The following is a 14,858-nucleotide window of genomic DNA, read 5'->3' as shown; positions in this document are numbered from 1 at the left end:
GAAATTATAAAAAACAAGCCAGTAACTGTGCATTTAGGCAGAGACTCAAAAGCTTCACTGACTTGCATTTGATACTCCGAGATGGATGAATTGCACAAGACTGTCAATTCCTGAAGTGCCATGAAGCTTACAGGACTGGGCTGAGACCTCCTCCCACCATCCATCTGCTACTTCATTTGCTTCCTGTGCAGTGGAGAAATCAGGAGGGGTTCTGGGTGGGCTCACTGTGGAGTAGCTGTTTAAGGCCTCAGACAACAAAACTATGTATTGGCAAGGCACACCACCACGGGCTATACAGTAACCAAACTACTGCCTGTATGGACAATGACATGAGTGGCCAGCTGTTCAGAATTTCTTGCCCAAATTTTGGGAATATGTGGGTTCTTGTCAGCAGTCATACCTGCACAAAAGAACATTTTCCTCAAAGTGCTAGCACAAGAGAAACACAACGAACCTGACGATCATGTATCCTTACCACAACTTTCTGACTCTCGTTCAGTTTCATCTGGATTGATGCAGTGAAAGAGCAAACAATAAAGCAAGGATCATCATTAGTTACTAAAAAGAACTAAATGCAATGCATAAACCAGCAAGGATGGGGGTGGAAGAGCAACTGGTGAACAAACTTGGCAAGAACAGATACGGATTTTGTAGTTATTCCTCATCTCTCTCACACACACCCACCCCAAAGCTGGGTGATTACAGGAACAGATGTAGAGTTCTAGAAAGCCAATGAATCAATACACAGTTAAATTACACAACCCATAAAAATCAATGGAACCACAAGATGTAACACTAGGATATAAAAATCCTGCAAACAATAAAGCAAAGCCATATTTAGGGGCTGTCTTGCTATCTATGTCAAAAGTAGAGCTTGGGCACATTGTCAGCACCTTAGCAAATTACTATAAGAAAAAAAAAGCCTACAAACAATGCAGCTGTCCAGATCTCACACGTTCCCATTTTCCCCTTAAATGCCAAATATTCAAAAATTTACAGCCATTTCCTTTATATACCTTAGAGTTTCTGAATGTAGCACACAAACCTTATTCCTTTACCTCAGAAAGGCCACTGTAGCATAACTACCATTTCCATTAGGATCAGTATTTGAGAGGACTGGATATGTCTGGCAATCAAATTGGACCATACTCAAAAGATACATGCACTTTCAACTGTAACATCTCAAGTATTTCAGAATTATTATTTTAAATTCTGCTTTTTCTTTGTTCCTATTTCTTTTTCAAGACAAAGGGAGATAAAACAGAACTGCAGTCAAATTAATGTATATTTATAGAACGCATTGATTGCACTGTTTGCTCATACTGTTTCTGGAAACCAAAATCAGGCCCTATGTCCTTAAGGGGCTTGATTTCCTCTTCACTGATTTGTCTGTAACAGTTTACTTAACTGTGTCTCTAAGCATCTCTGTGGTCACACTGATTGCAGTGGGACAACTTACTTCCACACACATTCATTCTTGTCTGAGTCTCAGTGCTACTATAGAAGCCATGAGTTTCCCACATGACATTTGAAAAGATTTTATGATATTCTTCTTCTCTGAGAAGCTAATATTCAGAACCTAAATCCTAAATAGTAGTAAAAGTTCAATAAAGGCAACAAGGTGCACATGGATGTCGTGTCATCTGGATGAGGAGGTGCGTTCATCATGTGGAAACAGTGAGCACTGGTGTATGCACAGAAATGGACTGGGACTCATATTAAAGGTTAGTGGGGTGTTTTCACTCTCTCTGCTCTCTCTCCTCTCAAAAACCAGCCTAATTGACAACGCTCCAGCCTATGCCCTGAAGATGCCGTGTTGTCTCTTCTCATGTGGTAACTGGATGTAAAGTGCCTGGCACTAAGCATTCAGCCACTTTTCCTCATGCATTGTCATCACAGCAAAAATGAGGCCTGGAAAAACATATTAACAACATTTTAGAGAAGTGAACAGAACTTTAGTAAATGCCATCCAGAATTTGAGTGCTGGTCAGTGATACCAATCTGTTCTGTGCCTGCCACAGTAATGGCTGGTTCCTTAGCACAACTGCTTCAACAACATTGCTGGTCCAGCTCACTGAATTCACAATTAAATGACTAATTTAAGAATGCCCCTCTCATCACTGACATTCACAAAACATAACAGCAGACAAAAGAAAAAAGCTCAAAACTATGATCTAGCCACCTTCCCATTCTCAAACTGACCATAGTTGTCCATTCCACAGAGAATAGCAAACTGGAGGTTCAGGCTTCCTGGATACTTCTTCCCAGCTCAGCTGTGAGACTTCAAACTAAAGCAATGTCGGATATCTTTTTCCTGTATCTGTACAAAAGATGCTCATTTTGCAACACGTTCAGAGACCTCTAGAACGCCAACTGTGTTGCCAGAAGAAGAAAGGCATGGTAGTTTCAGACAATTCTGTTTCAGCCCCCCAATCAGTGCTGCATAGTGTGACAAACACTCTTTAGCACATGGCAGCCCCATCCTGTAACGAGAAGGTAGCAGAGGAGGATCCCAATTTTCTTTGGCTCCTCAGACCTAGACCAATAAACATTTTGTATAATACAAAACTGAAGAGCTAAAGATTAGTAATATTGAATGGACCCGATGCCTACATTCAGCTCCTGGCAATCTTTCTACTCCTTCCACAAAGGTTCCCATTGTGTATATTGCATATGCACATACATACTCCTATATTCAGACACGCGCCCTTCATGAACACAACGTAAATTCTGGATCCTTTTCTCATTATCATTTCATAAGTTGCAGAATTTAAGGCTTGTTTGTGTTATAGCTGCTGATGTTAAAGTAACACTTGCCCTGAAGCTTTCATAAAATTTTCAGAACTGCTATTATTTTTAACCTACTGCCAGAGGCAAATCTTCTAGTAGAACGCAGCTATAAGAGGTCATCTATTTCTTCCTAGTAAGCAAACTCAATTTCCTCATCAGGGCAACAAATATTACCACCAATAACATAAGTGCAAAACAGTTCCCACTTCCATTGCCACCATGGTAGAACATTGTTTCAATGATTTAGTCAAAACTGCACTTATCCCTACCGATCTCAATTTTTAAGGAAAAAGAAATGACAGTAAAATTAAACAGCTTCCCATTCAGCAGTAGCAACTGTTTAACATGCATTCTAGGTTAACACCTGTTCTTGCTACGAGCTACACTCAAATCCTCAGAATTCATCATTTAATTCAAATTGGTCTACACAAATAGTAGGTTCTTTGGAAAGCTATAACATAAGATCATTAAAACATACAAAAGACGTTATCTGTTGGGGGGAAAAAATATGCATACAAAGGAGGGGGGAAGAGGAGATCTCAAACATAGGAAAATGACAGTATTTTCTACCTTAACCTCTTCAGCTATAGTTGCTAAGTAACCATGACACACCACTGTGTATTCTCTGCAGCGTCTGGTCTACAGCCTGACAGTTTGATTAATTCTTCTGAGTACCAAACCTGCAAGGTGAATATTTTAAATACTTAAGCATTCATTGGGGGGGAAGACAAAAAAACCCGACCATCTATGATTTATAAATTAAGTTTTATTACTAGGCTGCCATATTTAGATGGGAGACTAAAATTCTCTTCCAACAGAGGAAGGTGATATATGTAGTGGTTTCTTCCTCTAACATTTTTGCCTCAAATACCAGTAAATATATTTCTCCATCCTCAAAAGCATGCATGTTTAATTATGGATCCTGTGTATCAATGTTTGTAAAGAAACAGTAAAAGAAAAAACCCCTACGTTGTCATTGCATTGTCCTCTAAGTGTCTACATTTCTACAGGAGGAAGTTCGAAAAAAATCAACAAATATTACTGTGTCAGTGCACACAGAAAGCAAAACTCTCTGGATCTTACCTGTTTATACCAACTCTAGCTTCAAGATTTCTACACTTTGTATTACAGCTGATCAGGAGATTAATTAATACAGATTTGAAAAAACATTTTACCTCTAAAAGTTTCAAGCATTTATGAAGTTATGCCTGCCTTCCCCACTCCTCTCCATTTGTTCAGGCTATTTTGGGAAACACAGAGGGAGAAAAAGTGCAGAACTAGCTTAGAGAAGTTTTTTTAATTGCAAGCGTAACACCATGCAAGCTATCACTACATCAACTACTTGAAAGGCAGCCAGTGCTGGGGTGAGGTATCACAGAAAGGCATGGCCATGTGCAGAGTAGTGTAGGAAGAAGAAACCTCTGCCCATCTAAAAATGCAAGGGAGATTTACAAAGCCAGAAACTAATTGTTTTCAAACTAGAGTTTGAGCAGGGCACTGGGACCGAAGCAAGTGTCTTTGCTGGATCTTCAACAAAGGAGACTCCCAGGTTGTACTCTTTGGATGACTAACAGCACACACAACCACCACAGGTTATAAGGTGTTTGCTCTTCTCCTTTGTTGCCAGTGGTTCTATCCAACTTTAGGTAGACAGAGCAGTAATAAAATATTCTCTTACACATTACTCCACTATTTAAAGAAATTACGAATGGAAAGAAGACGTTCACAAAACAAACCTTTTGCTAACTAATGCAGCCAATACTTAAGAACTATTTGAGAACTCCCACCTCATATTTTCCAAAGAAACTACAGTGTTTCTCCTGAGCCACTGACCTTCTGTATGGTAATAAAAACTGAATTCCCTTTGTGTTTCCATTGTAATGTAACTGTGTCACGCTTGCTAAGTACAATTTCACTTGATTGACTAATTAGGCACTGCAGATTACCAGTCTTTGAGCAATCAATCTGTCTGGTCACATAAGATATTTCCTCTTTTAACTCTAAGGAACTTTTATAGAGACTAGAGTGTATCCTCCACCAGTAGGAAATACTTTCCTAATATAGGACTTTAAAACGTATCATGGGATTTGCTAAAAACAGGCAGAGATCTTTACGTATTCTTACTAGAAATGTTCTCTGGTAGAAAGACAATATTCCTGTTAGGATGCTTCCTGGAAATGCTTTGTCCTATCTTTTGCTCCAGCAATTATCCTACTCCATTGCCTCAGACATCTCCTATAAATATTGACAAAATTAAAAACACTGGATTAAAATGTGATCAAAATTATATTTTTGGTCTATTCATATTGTATTTTGTCTCTCTATGAGAACAACTTAATAGTATCCTGCTGAAAGGAGGAAAGCCTAATGCACATGTAATTATAGCTAGAAGTCTACCCTTTGATATTACAGAAGGCCCAGAAGCAGAAACACTATCTCTATCAGAGACTGTTCATTAGCAGAACAATATAAATAGAGCTAATATTATGAATTAATATATTCATAGTATATTTTCATTCTTTCCACAGTGTTTGCTCTTAAGTCAAGATCTGGCATTAAAAAAAAAAAAATAAATAATTTTTTTTCTTTTAAATGCTCCTGACCACTATATTTTTTCACCTAGACTGGCAGTAATTCTTCAAGCAATAGGTAAGCAAATCTTCTCTTTGGTTCTTAAGTTAATATGCATCTATCCATACTGCCTGTGTTGTCCAGAATTAAAAAGAGAAAGGTTGGAAAAACCCTGTACTTCCACCTACACGTTGTGAAGTGTTTACAGATAATAGTAACATTATCAAAATAATCATAGGAAACGGACACAGAAACAATAGAGATCCTTGTCTGGGAAGTTCTGTCAGGGTTATGTACCTAATGAAACAGAACCTCACCCCTTCACTGTCCCATCACATTTCCAAAACATCCCAGTCATGCTTCCATGTACTAAGCCAGTAGTGCTACACAGCTGCAGCCAAGATTCTCTGTTCTGCATTAAATGGAGTTTTTTTCCCTGTAACAACCTCCTACCTGACAAGCTTCTTAGCTTCTGCCTTTTAATTATGCTTTCTAATATATGTATTGAAATCCTCACCAGTTTGACTAATCAAGTACATCACCAGTAAACAGAAATTTCACTGTAAATTTCAACTGCATAAATCAGGGATTATCAAATCGTAGTTTTATTCCCAGAAATTGACAAGATCAGCGATGACTGCCATTCATGCTGGAGTATTGCGGTAACACACTCCTCTGATTAATGAGGTGACAGTTTTACGCTGTGAAATAGCAAAAGGACTTGTCAAGACTCACAGTTTTGCTCATTGACTCTAACAGCTGGAATGATGTTTCCTAACATTCTCTCAAGCTTTGTCAGTAATATATTGTCCTTGTCACAATCTTCTGTGAATGGGTTCTCACACTGGAGCAAGTAGCAGCAAGGTGAACTCCAGCAAAGCAACAGAAAGCAGAACTGGAGATACGGTCAGCCAACAGACTGCATCTTCTCACCAACACCATCAGTTAAGCTATTATTGGTTTAGGTCATAGTGCACATGCTTCTCTATTTTCTTGATATAAAGCAGGGTACGTGCAAGCAACTGTACATTTAAAAATGTACAAATTTAAAAATGTACAGTACAGGGAAATAAACTTTTTTGTATGTAAGAGATTGTGTGTCAGAGTATGTTCCTATCATGATTTCTAGAAGGTTTCCACATCTTTATACAGTGGATTTCAATCCCAGATTGGCATAAAACTTTTATATAATTTTTTAAGTTTAAGCCTAATAAACAGTATACTAGTACATATACATTTGATTTATACCTCTATTCTCAGCACCATAGATTTAAATCCTTTCTAAAACAGATGTTGATCCTCTCCAGTTTTAAGCCAAATTGCAAGTCAACTTCCAACAAGAACAGGGGGACTCAGTGGAAAGACTGAACACAATCACCAAGATGGCAATGTAAGTGCCCTGTGACAAAGCACTATGTATAGAGAGGTATGCAAAAGAATACATGCGTGCAAGAAAGACATGCTTGAACCCAAGGAGTTCTATATGGGAACTGCTGGGGAAAATTATTTGTCCTGTGTTTCTCAAAGTTTAGATTAGATGATCATAATCGCATTAAAGTCTATGTATGCTGTAAATGTCAGAGGATCCACTACTTTAAGGAAAGTATCTGCTTCTGTATCTTCTCCCCCATATTTTTTGCTTCTGATGTCATGAATTCTCAACATCAAAATTGAGAGGAAAGCAAACACATATAAATTAAAAAAAAAACAAAACCTCTCGGAAAATACTGATTAACATTCCTTCAAGTCAATGGTACTGGAAATGGCTGTGACTTTTTGCTGCTGGTCTGAGCAGGAAATAAGAGCAACAGCTTCTTAGTAGCTAGGCTTCCCCACAAAGTATTTCAAACACAAGTGATTCTTCACTGCTGTGAATCCTGTCAAATGCCAGGCATGAGTACAAAATGCTACTAAAGCGATACAAAAGAAAAAAAATATTAAAGAAATCACTGTATTAGTATTTTACACTTCCTTTTTAAGGAATAAATAGGCATAAAAAATTACAAGGAAATGAGGGGGGGAAAAAGGTTCAATCAGTTTTTGAGTGCAGAGAAGCATCTGAAAACGTCACATTTCCTTTACAGACATGGCAATTACATCTCTGGCTGAAGCCAAATTTAACCTTAAAGTTGCATGTCTGTGTTTTGGCTATGACAACAGTTCCACTGAAAGTAAAGGATTATAAATGTAAATTTCAAACCCTGGAACTCCCAAGCTTGGAAATTTTTTGTAGTAATTATTTATATCCAGGCACAGTTTTCATTGCTTTCAGATTGCTTCAGTGGGGAAGCAATCTGGCAGCCATTACAAAAGGACTCAGAACAGACAATATTCTTTCATAAAGGCTACAAGTATCTGTTTACAAGGACTTAAACACTAATGAAGTCAGTTGCCTATTATCCTCTTCCTGTGGCACTAGGAAAAAAAGTCCAAACTTAAGTTGTACCTAGCTTTCTGAGGGGTATTTTCGCAGGCAAAACCTGAGGGTTCCTTACAGCTCCCAAATGATCACAATGTACACCAGAATATACATGCAAACCAGCACGCTGAGAATGATTCTAATCTAGAGCAAACAAAGGAGAGAGGCTAATTAAAAGAAACAAGTTCTTAATGATTGAGTCAGTCCAAATTCGAGAAGCAGAATATGTTTCACTCTAGTCACTGGGATAACAGGTAATGCCGTAGTGCAATTCAGTATTTCATATTCTAAATCACTTTTTTTTCCCCCTACCCCAAAAAGAAACTACTGAGAAATCAGCAAAGAGCTGTGTGATTGGTCTCATTTGCCAGCATTTAGAAGGTATAGAGAAGAAGAAAAAGCTCTGGGCAAGACTCCATTCTAGTTACGATAGTTACCATGCAGGTAGCCCATGGTGGTTCCCTCTTTGGGTAAATTTGAGCTAGTGTGAAAAGAACTAGGCTCAATTTCTTAGGCAGATATTTAACTAGGGGAAGTGAGCACTTGGAAGCTGCAACCTTTAGTTACCATAGTGGCACAGCAAGTGATGCAGTGTTCTAACACTGAAGTGTTAGGTTTGCCTTCAAAATATTCAACGTTTCCTTCAGAAAAAGTCACACTCTTTTACTCAAAGAAGGGCTACACATTTGTGTGTGTAAGAAACACAGCATTACATTAGATTCAGAATCAACAGGTAAAACCTTCAGGCTGCACGGCAAAAAAGCACCTACAAACTGACAGAGATTAGGACACTAATCCCAGAGATACTGATTATTCTAGAATAGTGTATTGTAAAGTTTTCATTTCACTTTCTGCAAAATACATGATGTTATCAGGATGACAGACTGCATTAAGTTTTGTTGGAGATGCCTTTAATCCCTTCTATCTTGTTTTTTTAAGCACAATGGTCAGCAAGTCTTTCTGCCCAGTTACTTGTGCTACGTACATCATCGTGCCGTGGACTACACTATCAGAGAACTACAGAGCCAAAGCAGTCAAATAATTAGGAAACCCTGACTTCCACTCACTGACAAACAGATGTTTGTCCAGGACTGGTGACTCCTAACACCTTTTTGATACAGATTTATTGAAGCTGTCATTCCCTGGCAGTTCATCACCTGATCTAATTAATAGAATCAAAGAAATATTTATTAAAACTTCCTGACACCAACAATTCTAAAGCCTTCTCCACCAATCCAGCAATGTCAATTGACTGACAGATGATCAGGGTTTCTGGAACACAATTTGATAACAAGTTGTCCGCTGCTCATAGGTAATACCAATGTTACACTTCAACAGGAGATCTATTTGCTAATATAAACCGATCATTTGTTAATGCTACTGATCCAAACACAAGTCTTCCTCCAAGGCAGAAGACACTTAAGTAGTGAACCTTACATTTTCACCTGTATCTCATGCAATAAATGATAAATGCAGGTACAAGTTATGCAGGCATAAATGATATGTTACTTCAGCAGCTTTAGGAAATTCAAACTCAGTTCCCAGCTTTGCATTTCTCTGACTGACTTACCCTATTTATGTATTTAATTAGGTTAATGGTTTTCTATCTGCTTTTGTGACTCCAGAACTTAATGCTTACAGGACTAGCTCTCTCAAAGCCCCGGACAAAAAAGTCCAGAAAAATCACAACCAGGTGACGTTGGCAAAAGGGTTTCTCATTGCCCCCTTTCAACTCATTTCATCCCAGAGTGGAAGAGAGTGCATTAGAAAGCAACCTCCATGTTCTTCATTTCTTGTCTATTAATTCTTTAGAGATAAGAGCAGCAAGGCTTTTAGTAAAGATAAGACTGCGAGACAGCTTTTAGCAAGCAGAAAGCCAGCCTGTCCCACAGGAGGTCCTTCAATTTCTTGACTTTATAGGTGACTTCTAGCAACATGCAAGTATTACTTGAGACTCCAGGTAATGTCAAGTCAGTGGCTTTTATTCACTGACCACTGGTCATTGGTCTAACACAGATTATTTTAACACTGCCACCATGTTACAGTAACAACAAACAATAGAGTTGCTCAACACTGACATCTTGAACTTAGGTCGTTTAATCACTTGTACGTTTAAAAATGAGATGCAGCACTTCGTACAAGAAGAAACACCACTGAGGGGAAGGGTGATACTTGGACTGTGCATGTGTAAAGTCTGTGTCTGTGTATCACCTGGCACAGCAACGGCTTGACCTGCTTGAGGTATTTCCACATGACAAAGTTGTTGCTACCAAGAAACCATATCACCAGGAGACATTCTCACATCTTGTTAGTGAACTTGTGAACTTCAGCGCCTACTATGTAGCTACTTCCTACTTTTTAATCTATATTAAATTTACATCAAATATGCACAAAAAACCAACAAAAATGTTGTCCTATTATTTCTCACACTGAGTAAGTACACTGCTTAGCTGAAAGCCTTCCAAGTAATTAATCTAATGCCTTACATTTGTTTTAACTGACCCCCCTCATGTTTTATCCTTGAAAACATCGAGTACATTATATTAAATCTTAACCACAGATGCTGCAAATCATCTTAGCTCCATTGTGTTTCTGTGCATTTCCTCAGGGTAATGAAGGTAGCTTAGAAAAGAAGTAGTAATTCATTTACAACAGCTGCAGGTAAAAACCACAAGGTGCCTTTAACTAAGAAGAGCTGGAGCTACATACAGGTAGCAAACTATGTAGTGCTGAATATGCTGCAGCCCTTGACTTCTTTAATGTTAAATGAATTAATCAAAAAATAATTAAACATCCTGGACATACTTGTGTTCAATAAGTGAGACATGCTTAGTTTTCCTCCACATGAATTCCTACTGATGAAGCACTTTCTGCTGTGACACAGAAATAAAACCATGTCTCTTGGTGATTCAATGCAGATCCAGCAATTAATTCCAGTTCTCTGGGATTTTGTTTTAGAAGTTCAGTTTTATGAAAAAATCTTAATTTAAATCTCTGTGAGATAACTGACAATGATTTTCTTCTACTCCCACTGGGGCAGGATGGTGAATGTATTTTAGGAGAAAATCAGAGTAGTTAATCTAAATACCTTCAGTGCTTAAATTCTTTTTATGAAGGTTGCAGATGTATTGGGGGGGATGATTGCCTCCTGTATATACCCTTTCATCTCTATATAAATCAGCTTTCTGACTGGGTTCCTGATTGTTGCAGAGTTGCTCACAGCTTCTATTCCATATGGAGCATGCTTCTGTCTTCTTCATTACTCTAACAGTTCCTAGGCACGCATTTTCCTTTTTTCTGGATTAAAAAAGGTAAAAGCTGCAAACCAGATAAGCGTAATTGGAGAGAAGTCTAGCTCAAGAAAGTTTATGATCAGAATAGGCAAGGCAGACCCAAGTGGATTAAAAACAGTTGGATGAGGGAAAGGAATGTAAAATAGTCAAATTCACAGGGTGTTTCAGCCCAGTCACCTGCATGAGCTTTTGCTAACCAGCTGGTGGTACAAAACACAATCAGAACCTGCCACTTACACAGCTCCTCATACTTATCTGCCATAAAACATAAGGCACGGATGACTTTCACGTGGCAGATTTCAGATCAGTAACTATGTTAAAGACTGCCATAAACAGTAACCAGAGAGGGGAAATGCCCTTCTGTTGCATCTGCTTTCCATTACTACAAAATTTAAGCCTCTTAGCCCCTTTTAAAAGTTCTGATTATAGGCGAGATATTAGAGGGCTCAGTTTCACTTTTAACAGTTTGACTAACTCTGCAACAAGTCACAGTACTTAAGTTCTCTGAAAATCTGGGCTGGGATACCTGCAGTTTCACATCCATAAACAGGATGCACGCACAGCATAGACTCTGCTTTTAAAATCTAAGTTTTGACTGCGCTGGGACCCTTTATAAAGTAGTTATTATTCTCACATTTTTGACTGAACCAACCAAGGTCTGTAAAAACACCGATGCACTGGAGAAAAAGGTACCAGAGAAGTGGAAAGTATTTTTCAACTTCTATAGATCTTCTCTTTCCAGTAACTGAGAAAATCAAGTATTTAAATTTTGTCCCCATTTGAAAACAATGTTGCTGGAAAAGAGATAGCCTCCTATTTCTAACGCATATTTGGTTCTGATAAATATAGTTCTTGACCTTTAGCAGATGTTAAGGTGAAAAAAAGAAAAATTGGACACACTGTGAGGGCTAAAGCCTATTTTATAAAGCATCCCATTGTATCAATTGGCTGCACACTAACACCAGCAACAGCTGCTTTGATGCTCCTTAATAAACTTATTTCATTTTTGCTTCAAGGACCCCACACAAAGCACTAACAGTAACAACTCAGAAGAGCCAATAGTCTTGTGACGAATGGACAACAGGGAACCGTGTGTGCTTTTGTACATGCTACTCATTTCTCTGCTCTCCCTCTTCCTTGGCTCCCTGCGTGGACCAAAGCAGTATAGACTCAACCTGACCTAGACAAAAGGATCTAGCGTACAGCTGACTAATACACAATACCTCCCAAAAGAAAATGCATTCTCTTTCAAAAGACCAAAAAGCAAGCACAATCCAAGATTGTTTGCATTAGTTTTTGCCTAAATTTAACTAGTTAACCAGCCACCAGCAAGCAGTGATTTTACCGCTACAGTAGAAAATGAAATATTTAGAAACTTTTACCTTTCCCCTCTCCTTCACAAAAATAAAAGCTTTTCAATCTGAGCAAATTCAGCTTCACCCTCCCCTAAAAATCCACAACCATTCTCCCTATCACTGCAGGAAAGCAGACTTTGCACTGTGGGGTAAACATGCAATTGTGACTTTCAGGAAAAGAGACATGCCATTGTAGAAATACCTGGTTCATTTCATACAAGGTCAGATACTTTAATTTGTATCAATGGTTGTTATGTGGCTGGATTTACTAGCTACTTACTTCCTAGCAACAATTAAACCAGTAAAAATCTTGTAGGACTATGCAGAATTACGCATTTTAAGACAAGCTGTTTCTTCAGACACTTGATACTTTTTCTAGTACTTAATGAACAAATTACCTTCAATGCAGTAACACTAGGATGAGCAGACAAACCCACTTGCATTACATTTAGTTCTGTGGCCCCATTTTCCTTGATATCTATTGTAAAGACAGACATACTGTAAATGGAAAAGTTTACAAAGTGTGTCCAGAATGGCAATGAAAGTAATTAGGTGATTTTTTTCATTAAACACTTGATGCAGCCAAAGTGACAATTACGCTGCTTTCTGCAGAAAACAACTTTGTTTCTTATTTGATACAGACTGCAGCAATGTCAGGCTTCAGGTAACAAGCTGCAGTACAAGGCAGCATTTAAGGCCTGTAAATAGCATCAGAAGTACGGGTGGATAAATTCAAATGGTTAAGGGGTTCCAAAGGTTGAAAGAACATCTCTAAGCAATGGAGGACTCTGACTATTACTACAGACTGGTAGTCAAGACTCCTGGCTTCATGTAAATCCTGTATGCTGCAGATTCTCCACCTGCACAGGGGGCTTATAACACCACCACAATGTACCTAACAGATGTATGAAATATATATGCGAAGTAATTACAAAGCATCATCCTCACAGTAGATCCATAATGTAAAAACAGACTGCTATTATTTTGAACTGTCAGAGAAAAAATATAATTCATTTCTTCACCTCAGACATGGGACATCTTAAAGCACAATACCACTGGCTATTAATCCCTATTCAAAGCACTACACAAAGGAGTGGATGGTGACTGAGTTAAAAGTTCAACATCCAAAACCAAACACTACTCCGGTTTCTGCCTTTTGGCCGGCTAAAGAGTACAGTGATTGCAGCACTTAACACATTGGCACACTCAGCAACACGAGCTTTCCATGATTTGATACTCAACTTGCACGACAAAAGCCCAGATTCTCTCCCACCCCCAAGTGTGTTTACTAAAACAGAAAGCATCATAAACAGTTTAGCCATTTAATTCCCACCCATTGTTGGCAGCAAGTTAGGACAAAACAGAGCATACCTGGCATTTACAAGTATAACTAGTAATTACAGTCCATCTGTCTGTCTGTGTCCATCCATGAACTGTGTCTTCCCTCCCCAGTTTATATCACTGGATTTAATTTGTAACCTAGACACTCTGCTGTTGCTTTCATCAGCTTTTATTAGCAATGTCTTCTACTTGACATGGCTTCAAATTTAGTCTTGCAATCACATGACATTGAGTATTTCCACAACAAAACATATGCCTGAAAGTTCCAATTACAAAGTAAACAACGTCAGCCTAAGCACTGCAATAACTTAACATTCTCTTTCCATTACTTTCTACGTAATAGTTTCAGGTTTTTTGGTTGGTTGGTTGGGTTTTTTTTGAAGTATCAGCAATAGAATACACTACTTTGCCAACCATGGTAAGTCAGTTTCCTGATACTCAATTATTATACATACTTACTTCAGTAATGAGTACACAGAATACTAGATGGTTTCAAGAGAGAAAAGGAAGGCAAAGCACCCTTTTCCAATGACAATAAGGATGTTAAAAATATTTTAACAACACGAACACAAAAAAACCCCACAAATGGAGAATAAATAGCCAGGGAAGGCAGAGCCAGAGAGACACGGGTATGTACAGTCTCTACAGATTACTTGCCTCATGTGTGGCTAAACAGAGTAAATTCACTACTTGACTAGATGATTCTGATACTGCTTTTGCCAAAGTTCTCTGTCTCTCCCCACACTAGACTGTAGGTCCTTACCTTAAAGTAACTCTGTGAAGCCTTTCTTCTCAAAGGAAAAACCTTTGCAGCAAATGCCATTCCTTTACGTCAGTAATATCTGGAATTCTTTATACCTTGGTCACTAATTCCAAGGAAGCTTGGCTGGTGATATTATTTTCATTGGTGCTGTGCCCTATGTGAAAGGAATTTGTAGATCTCAGATTATTTAGAGAGATGTCTAATACCTTTAAAAAAAAAAAAATTTGTTATAACCAAATAGTCTTACTGGCAACCTTTGCAAAAAAGGGCAAGGTTGAACAGGGGGTAGTCACTTTGCTGTAGATTTCTCACAGACTTTTCAGTAT

This window comes from Gymnogyps californianus, chromosome 23 (genome assembly GCF_018139145.2).
Source record: "Gymnogyps californianus isolate 813 chromosome 23, ASM1813914v2, whole genome shotgun sequence".
Taxonomy (NCBI): Eukaryota; Metazoa; Chordata; class Aves; order Accipitriformes; family Cathartidae; genus Gymnogyps; species Gymnogyps californianus.
The sequence above is the reverse complement of the archived record's forward strand: the minus strand, read 5'-3'. Positions refer to the sequence as shown.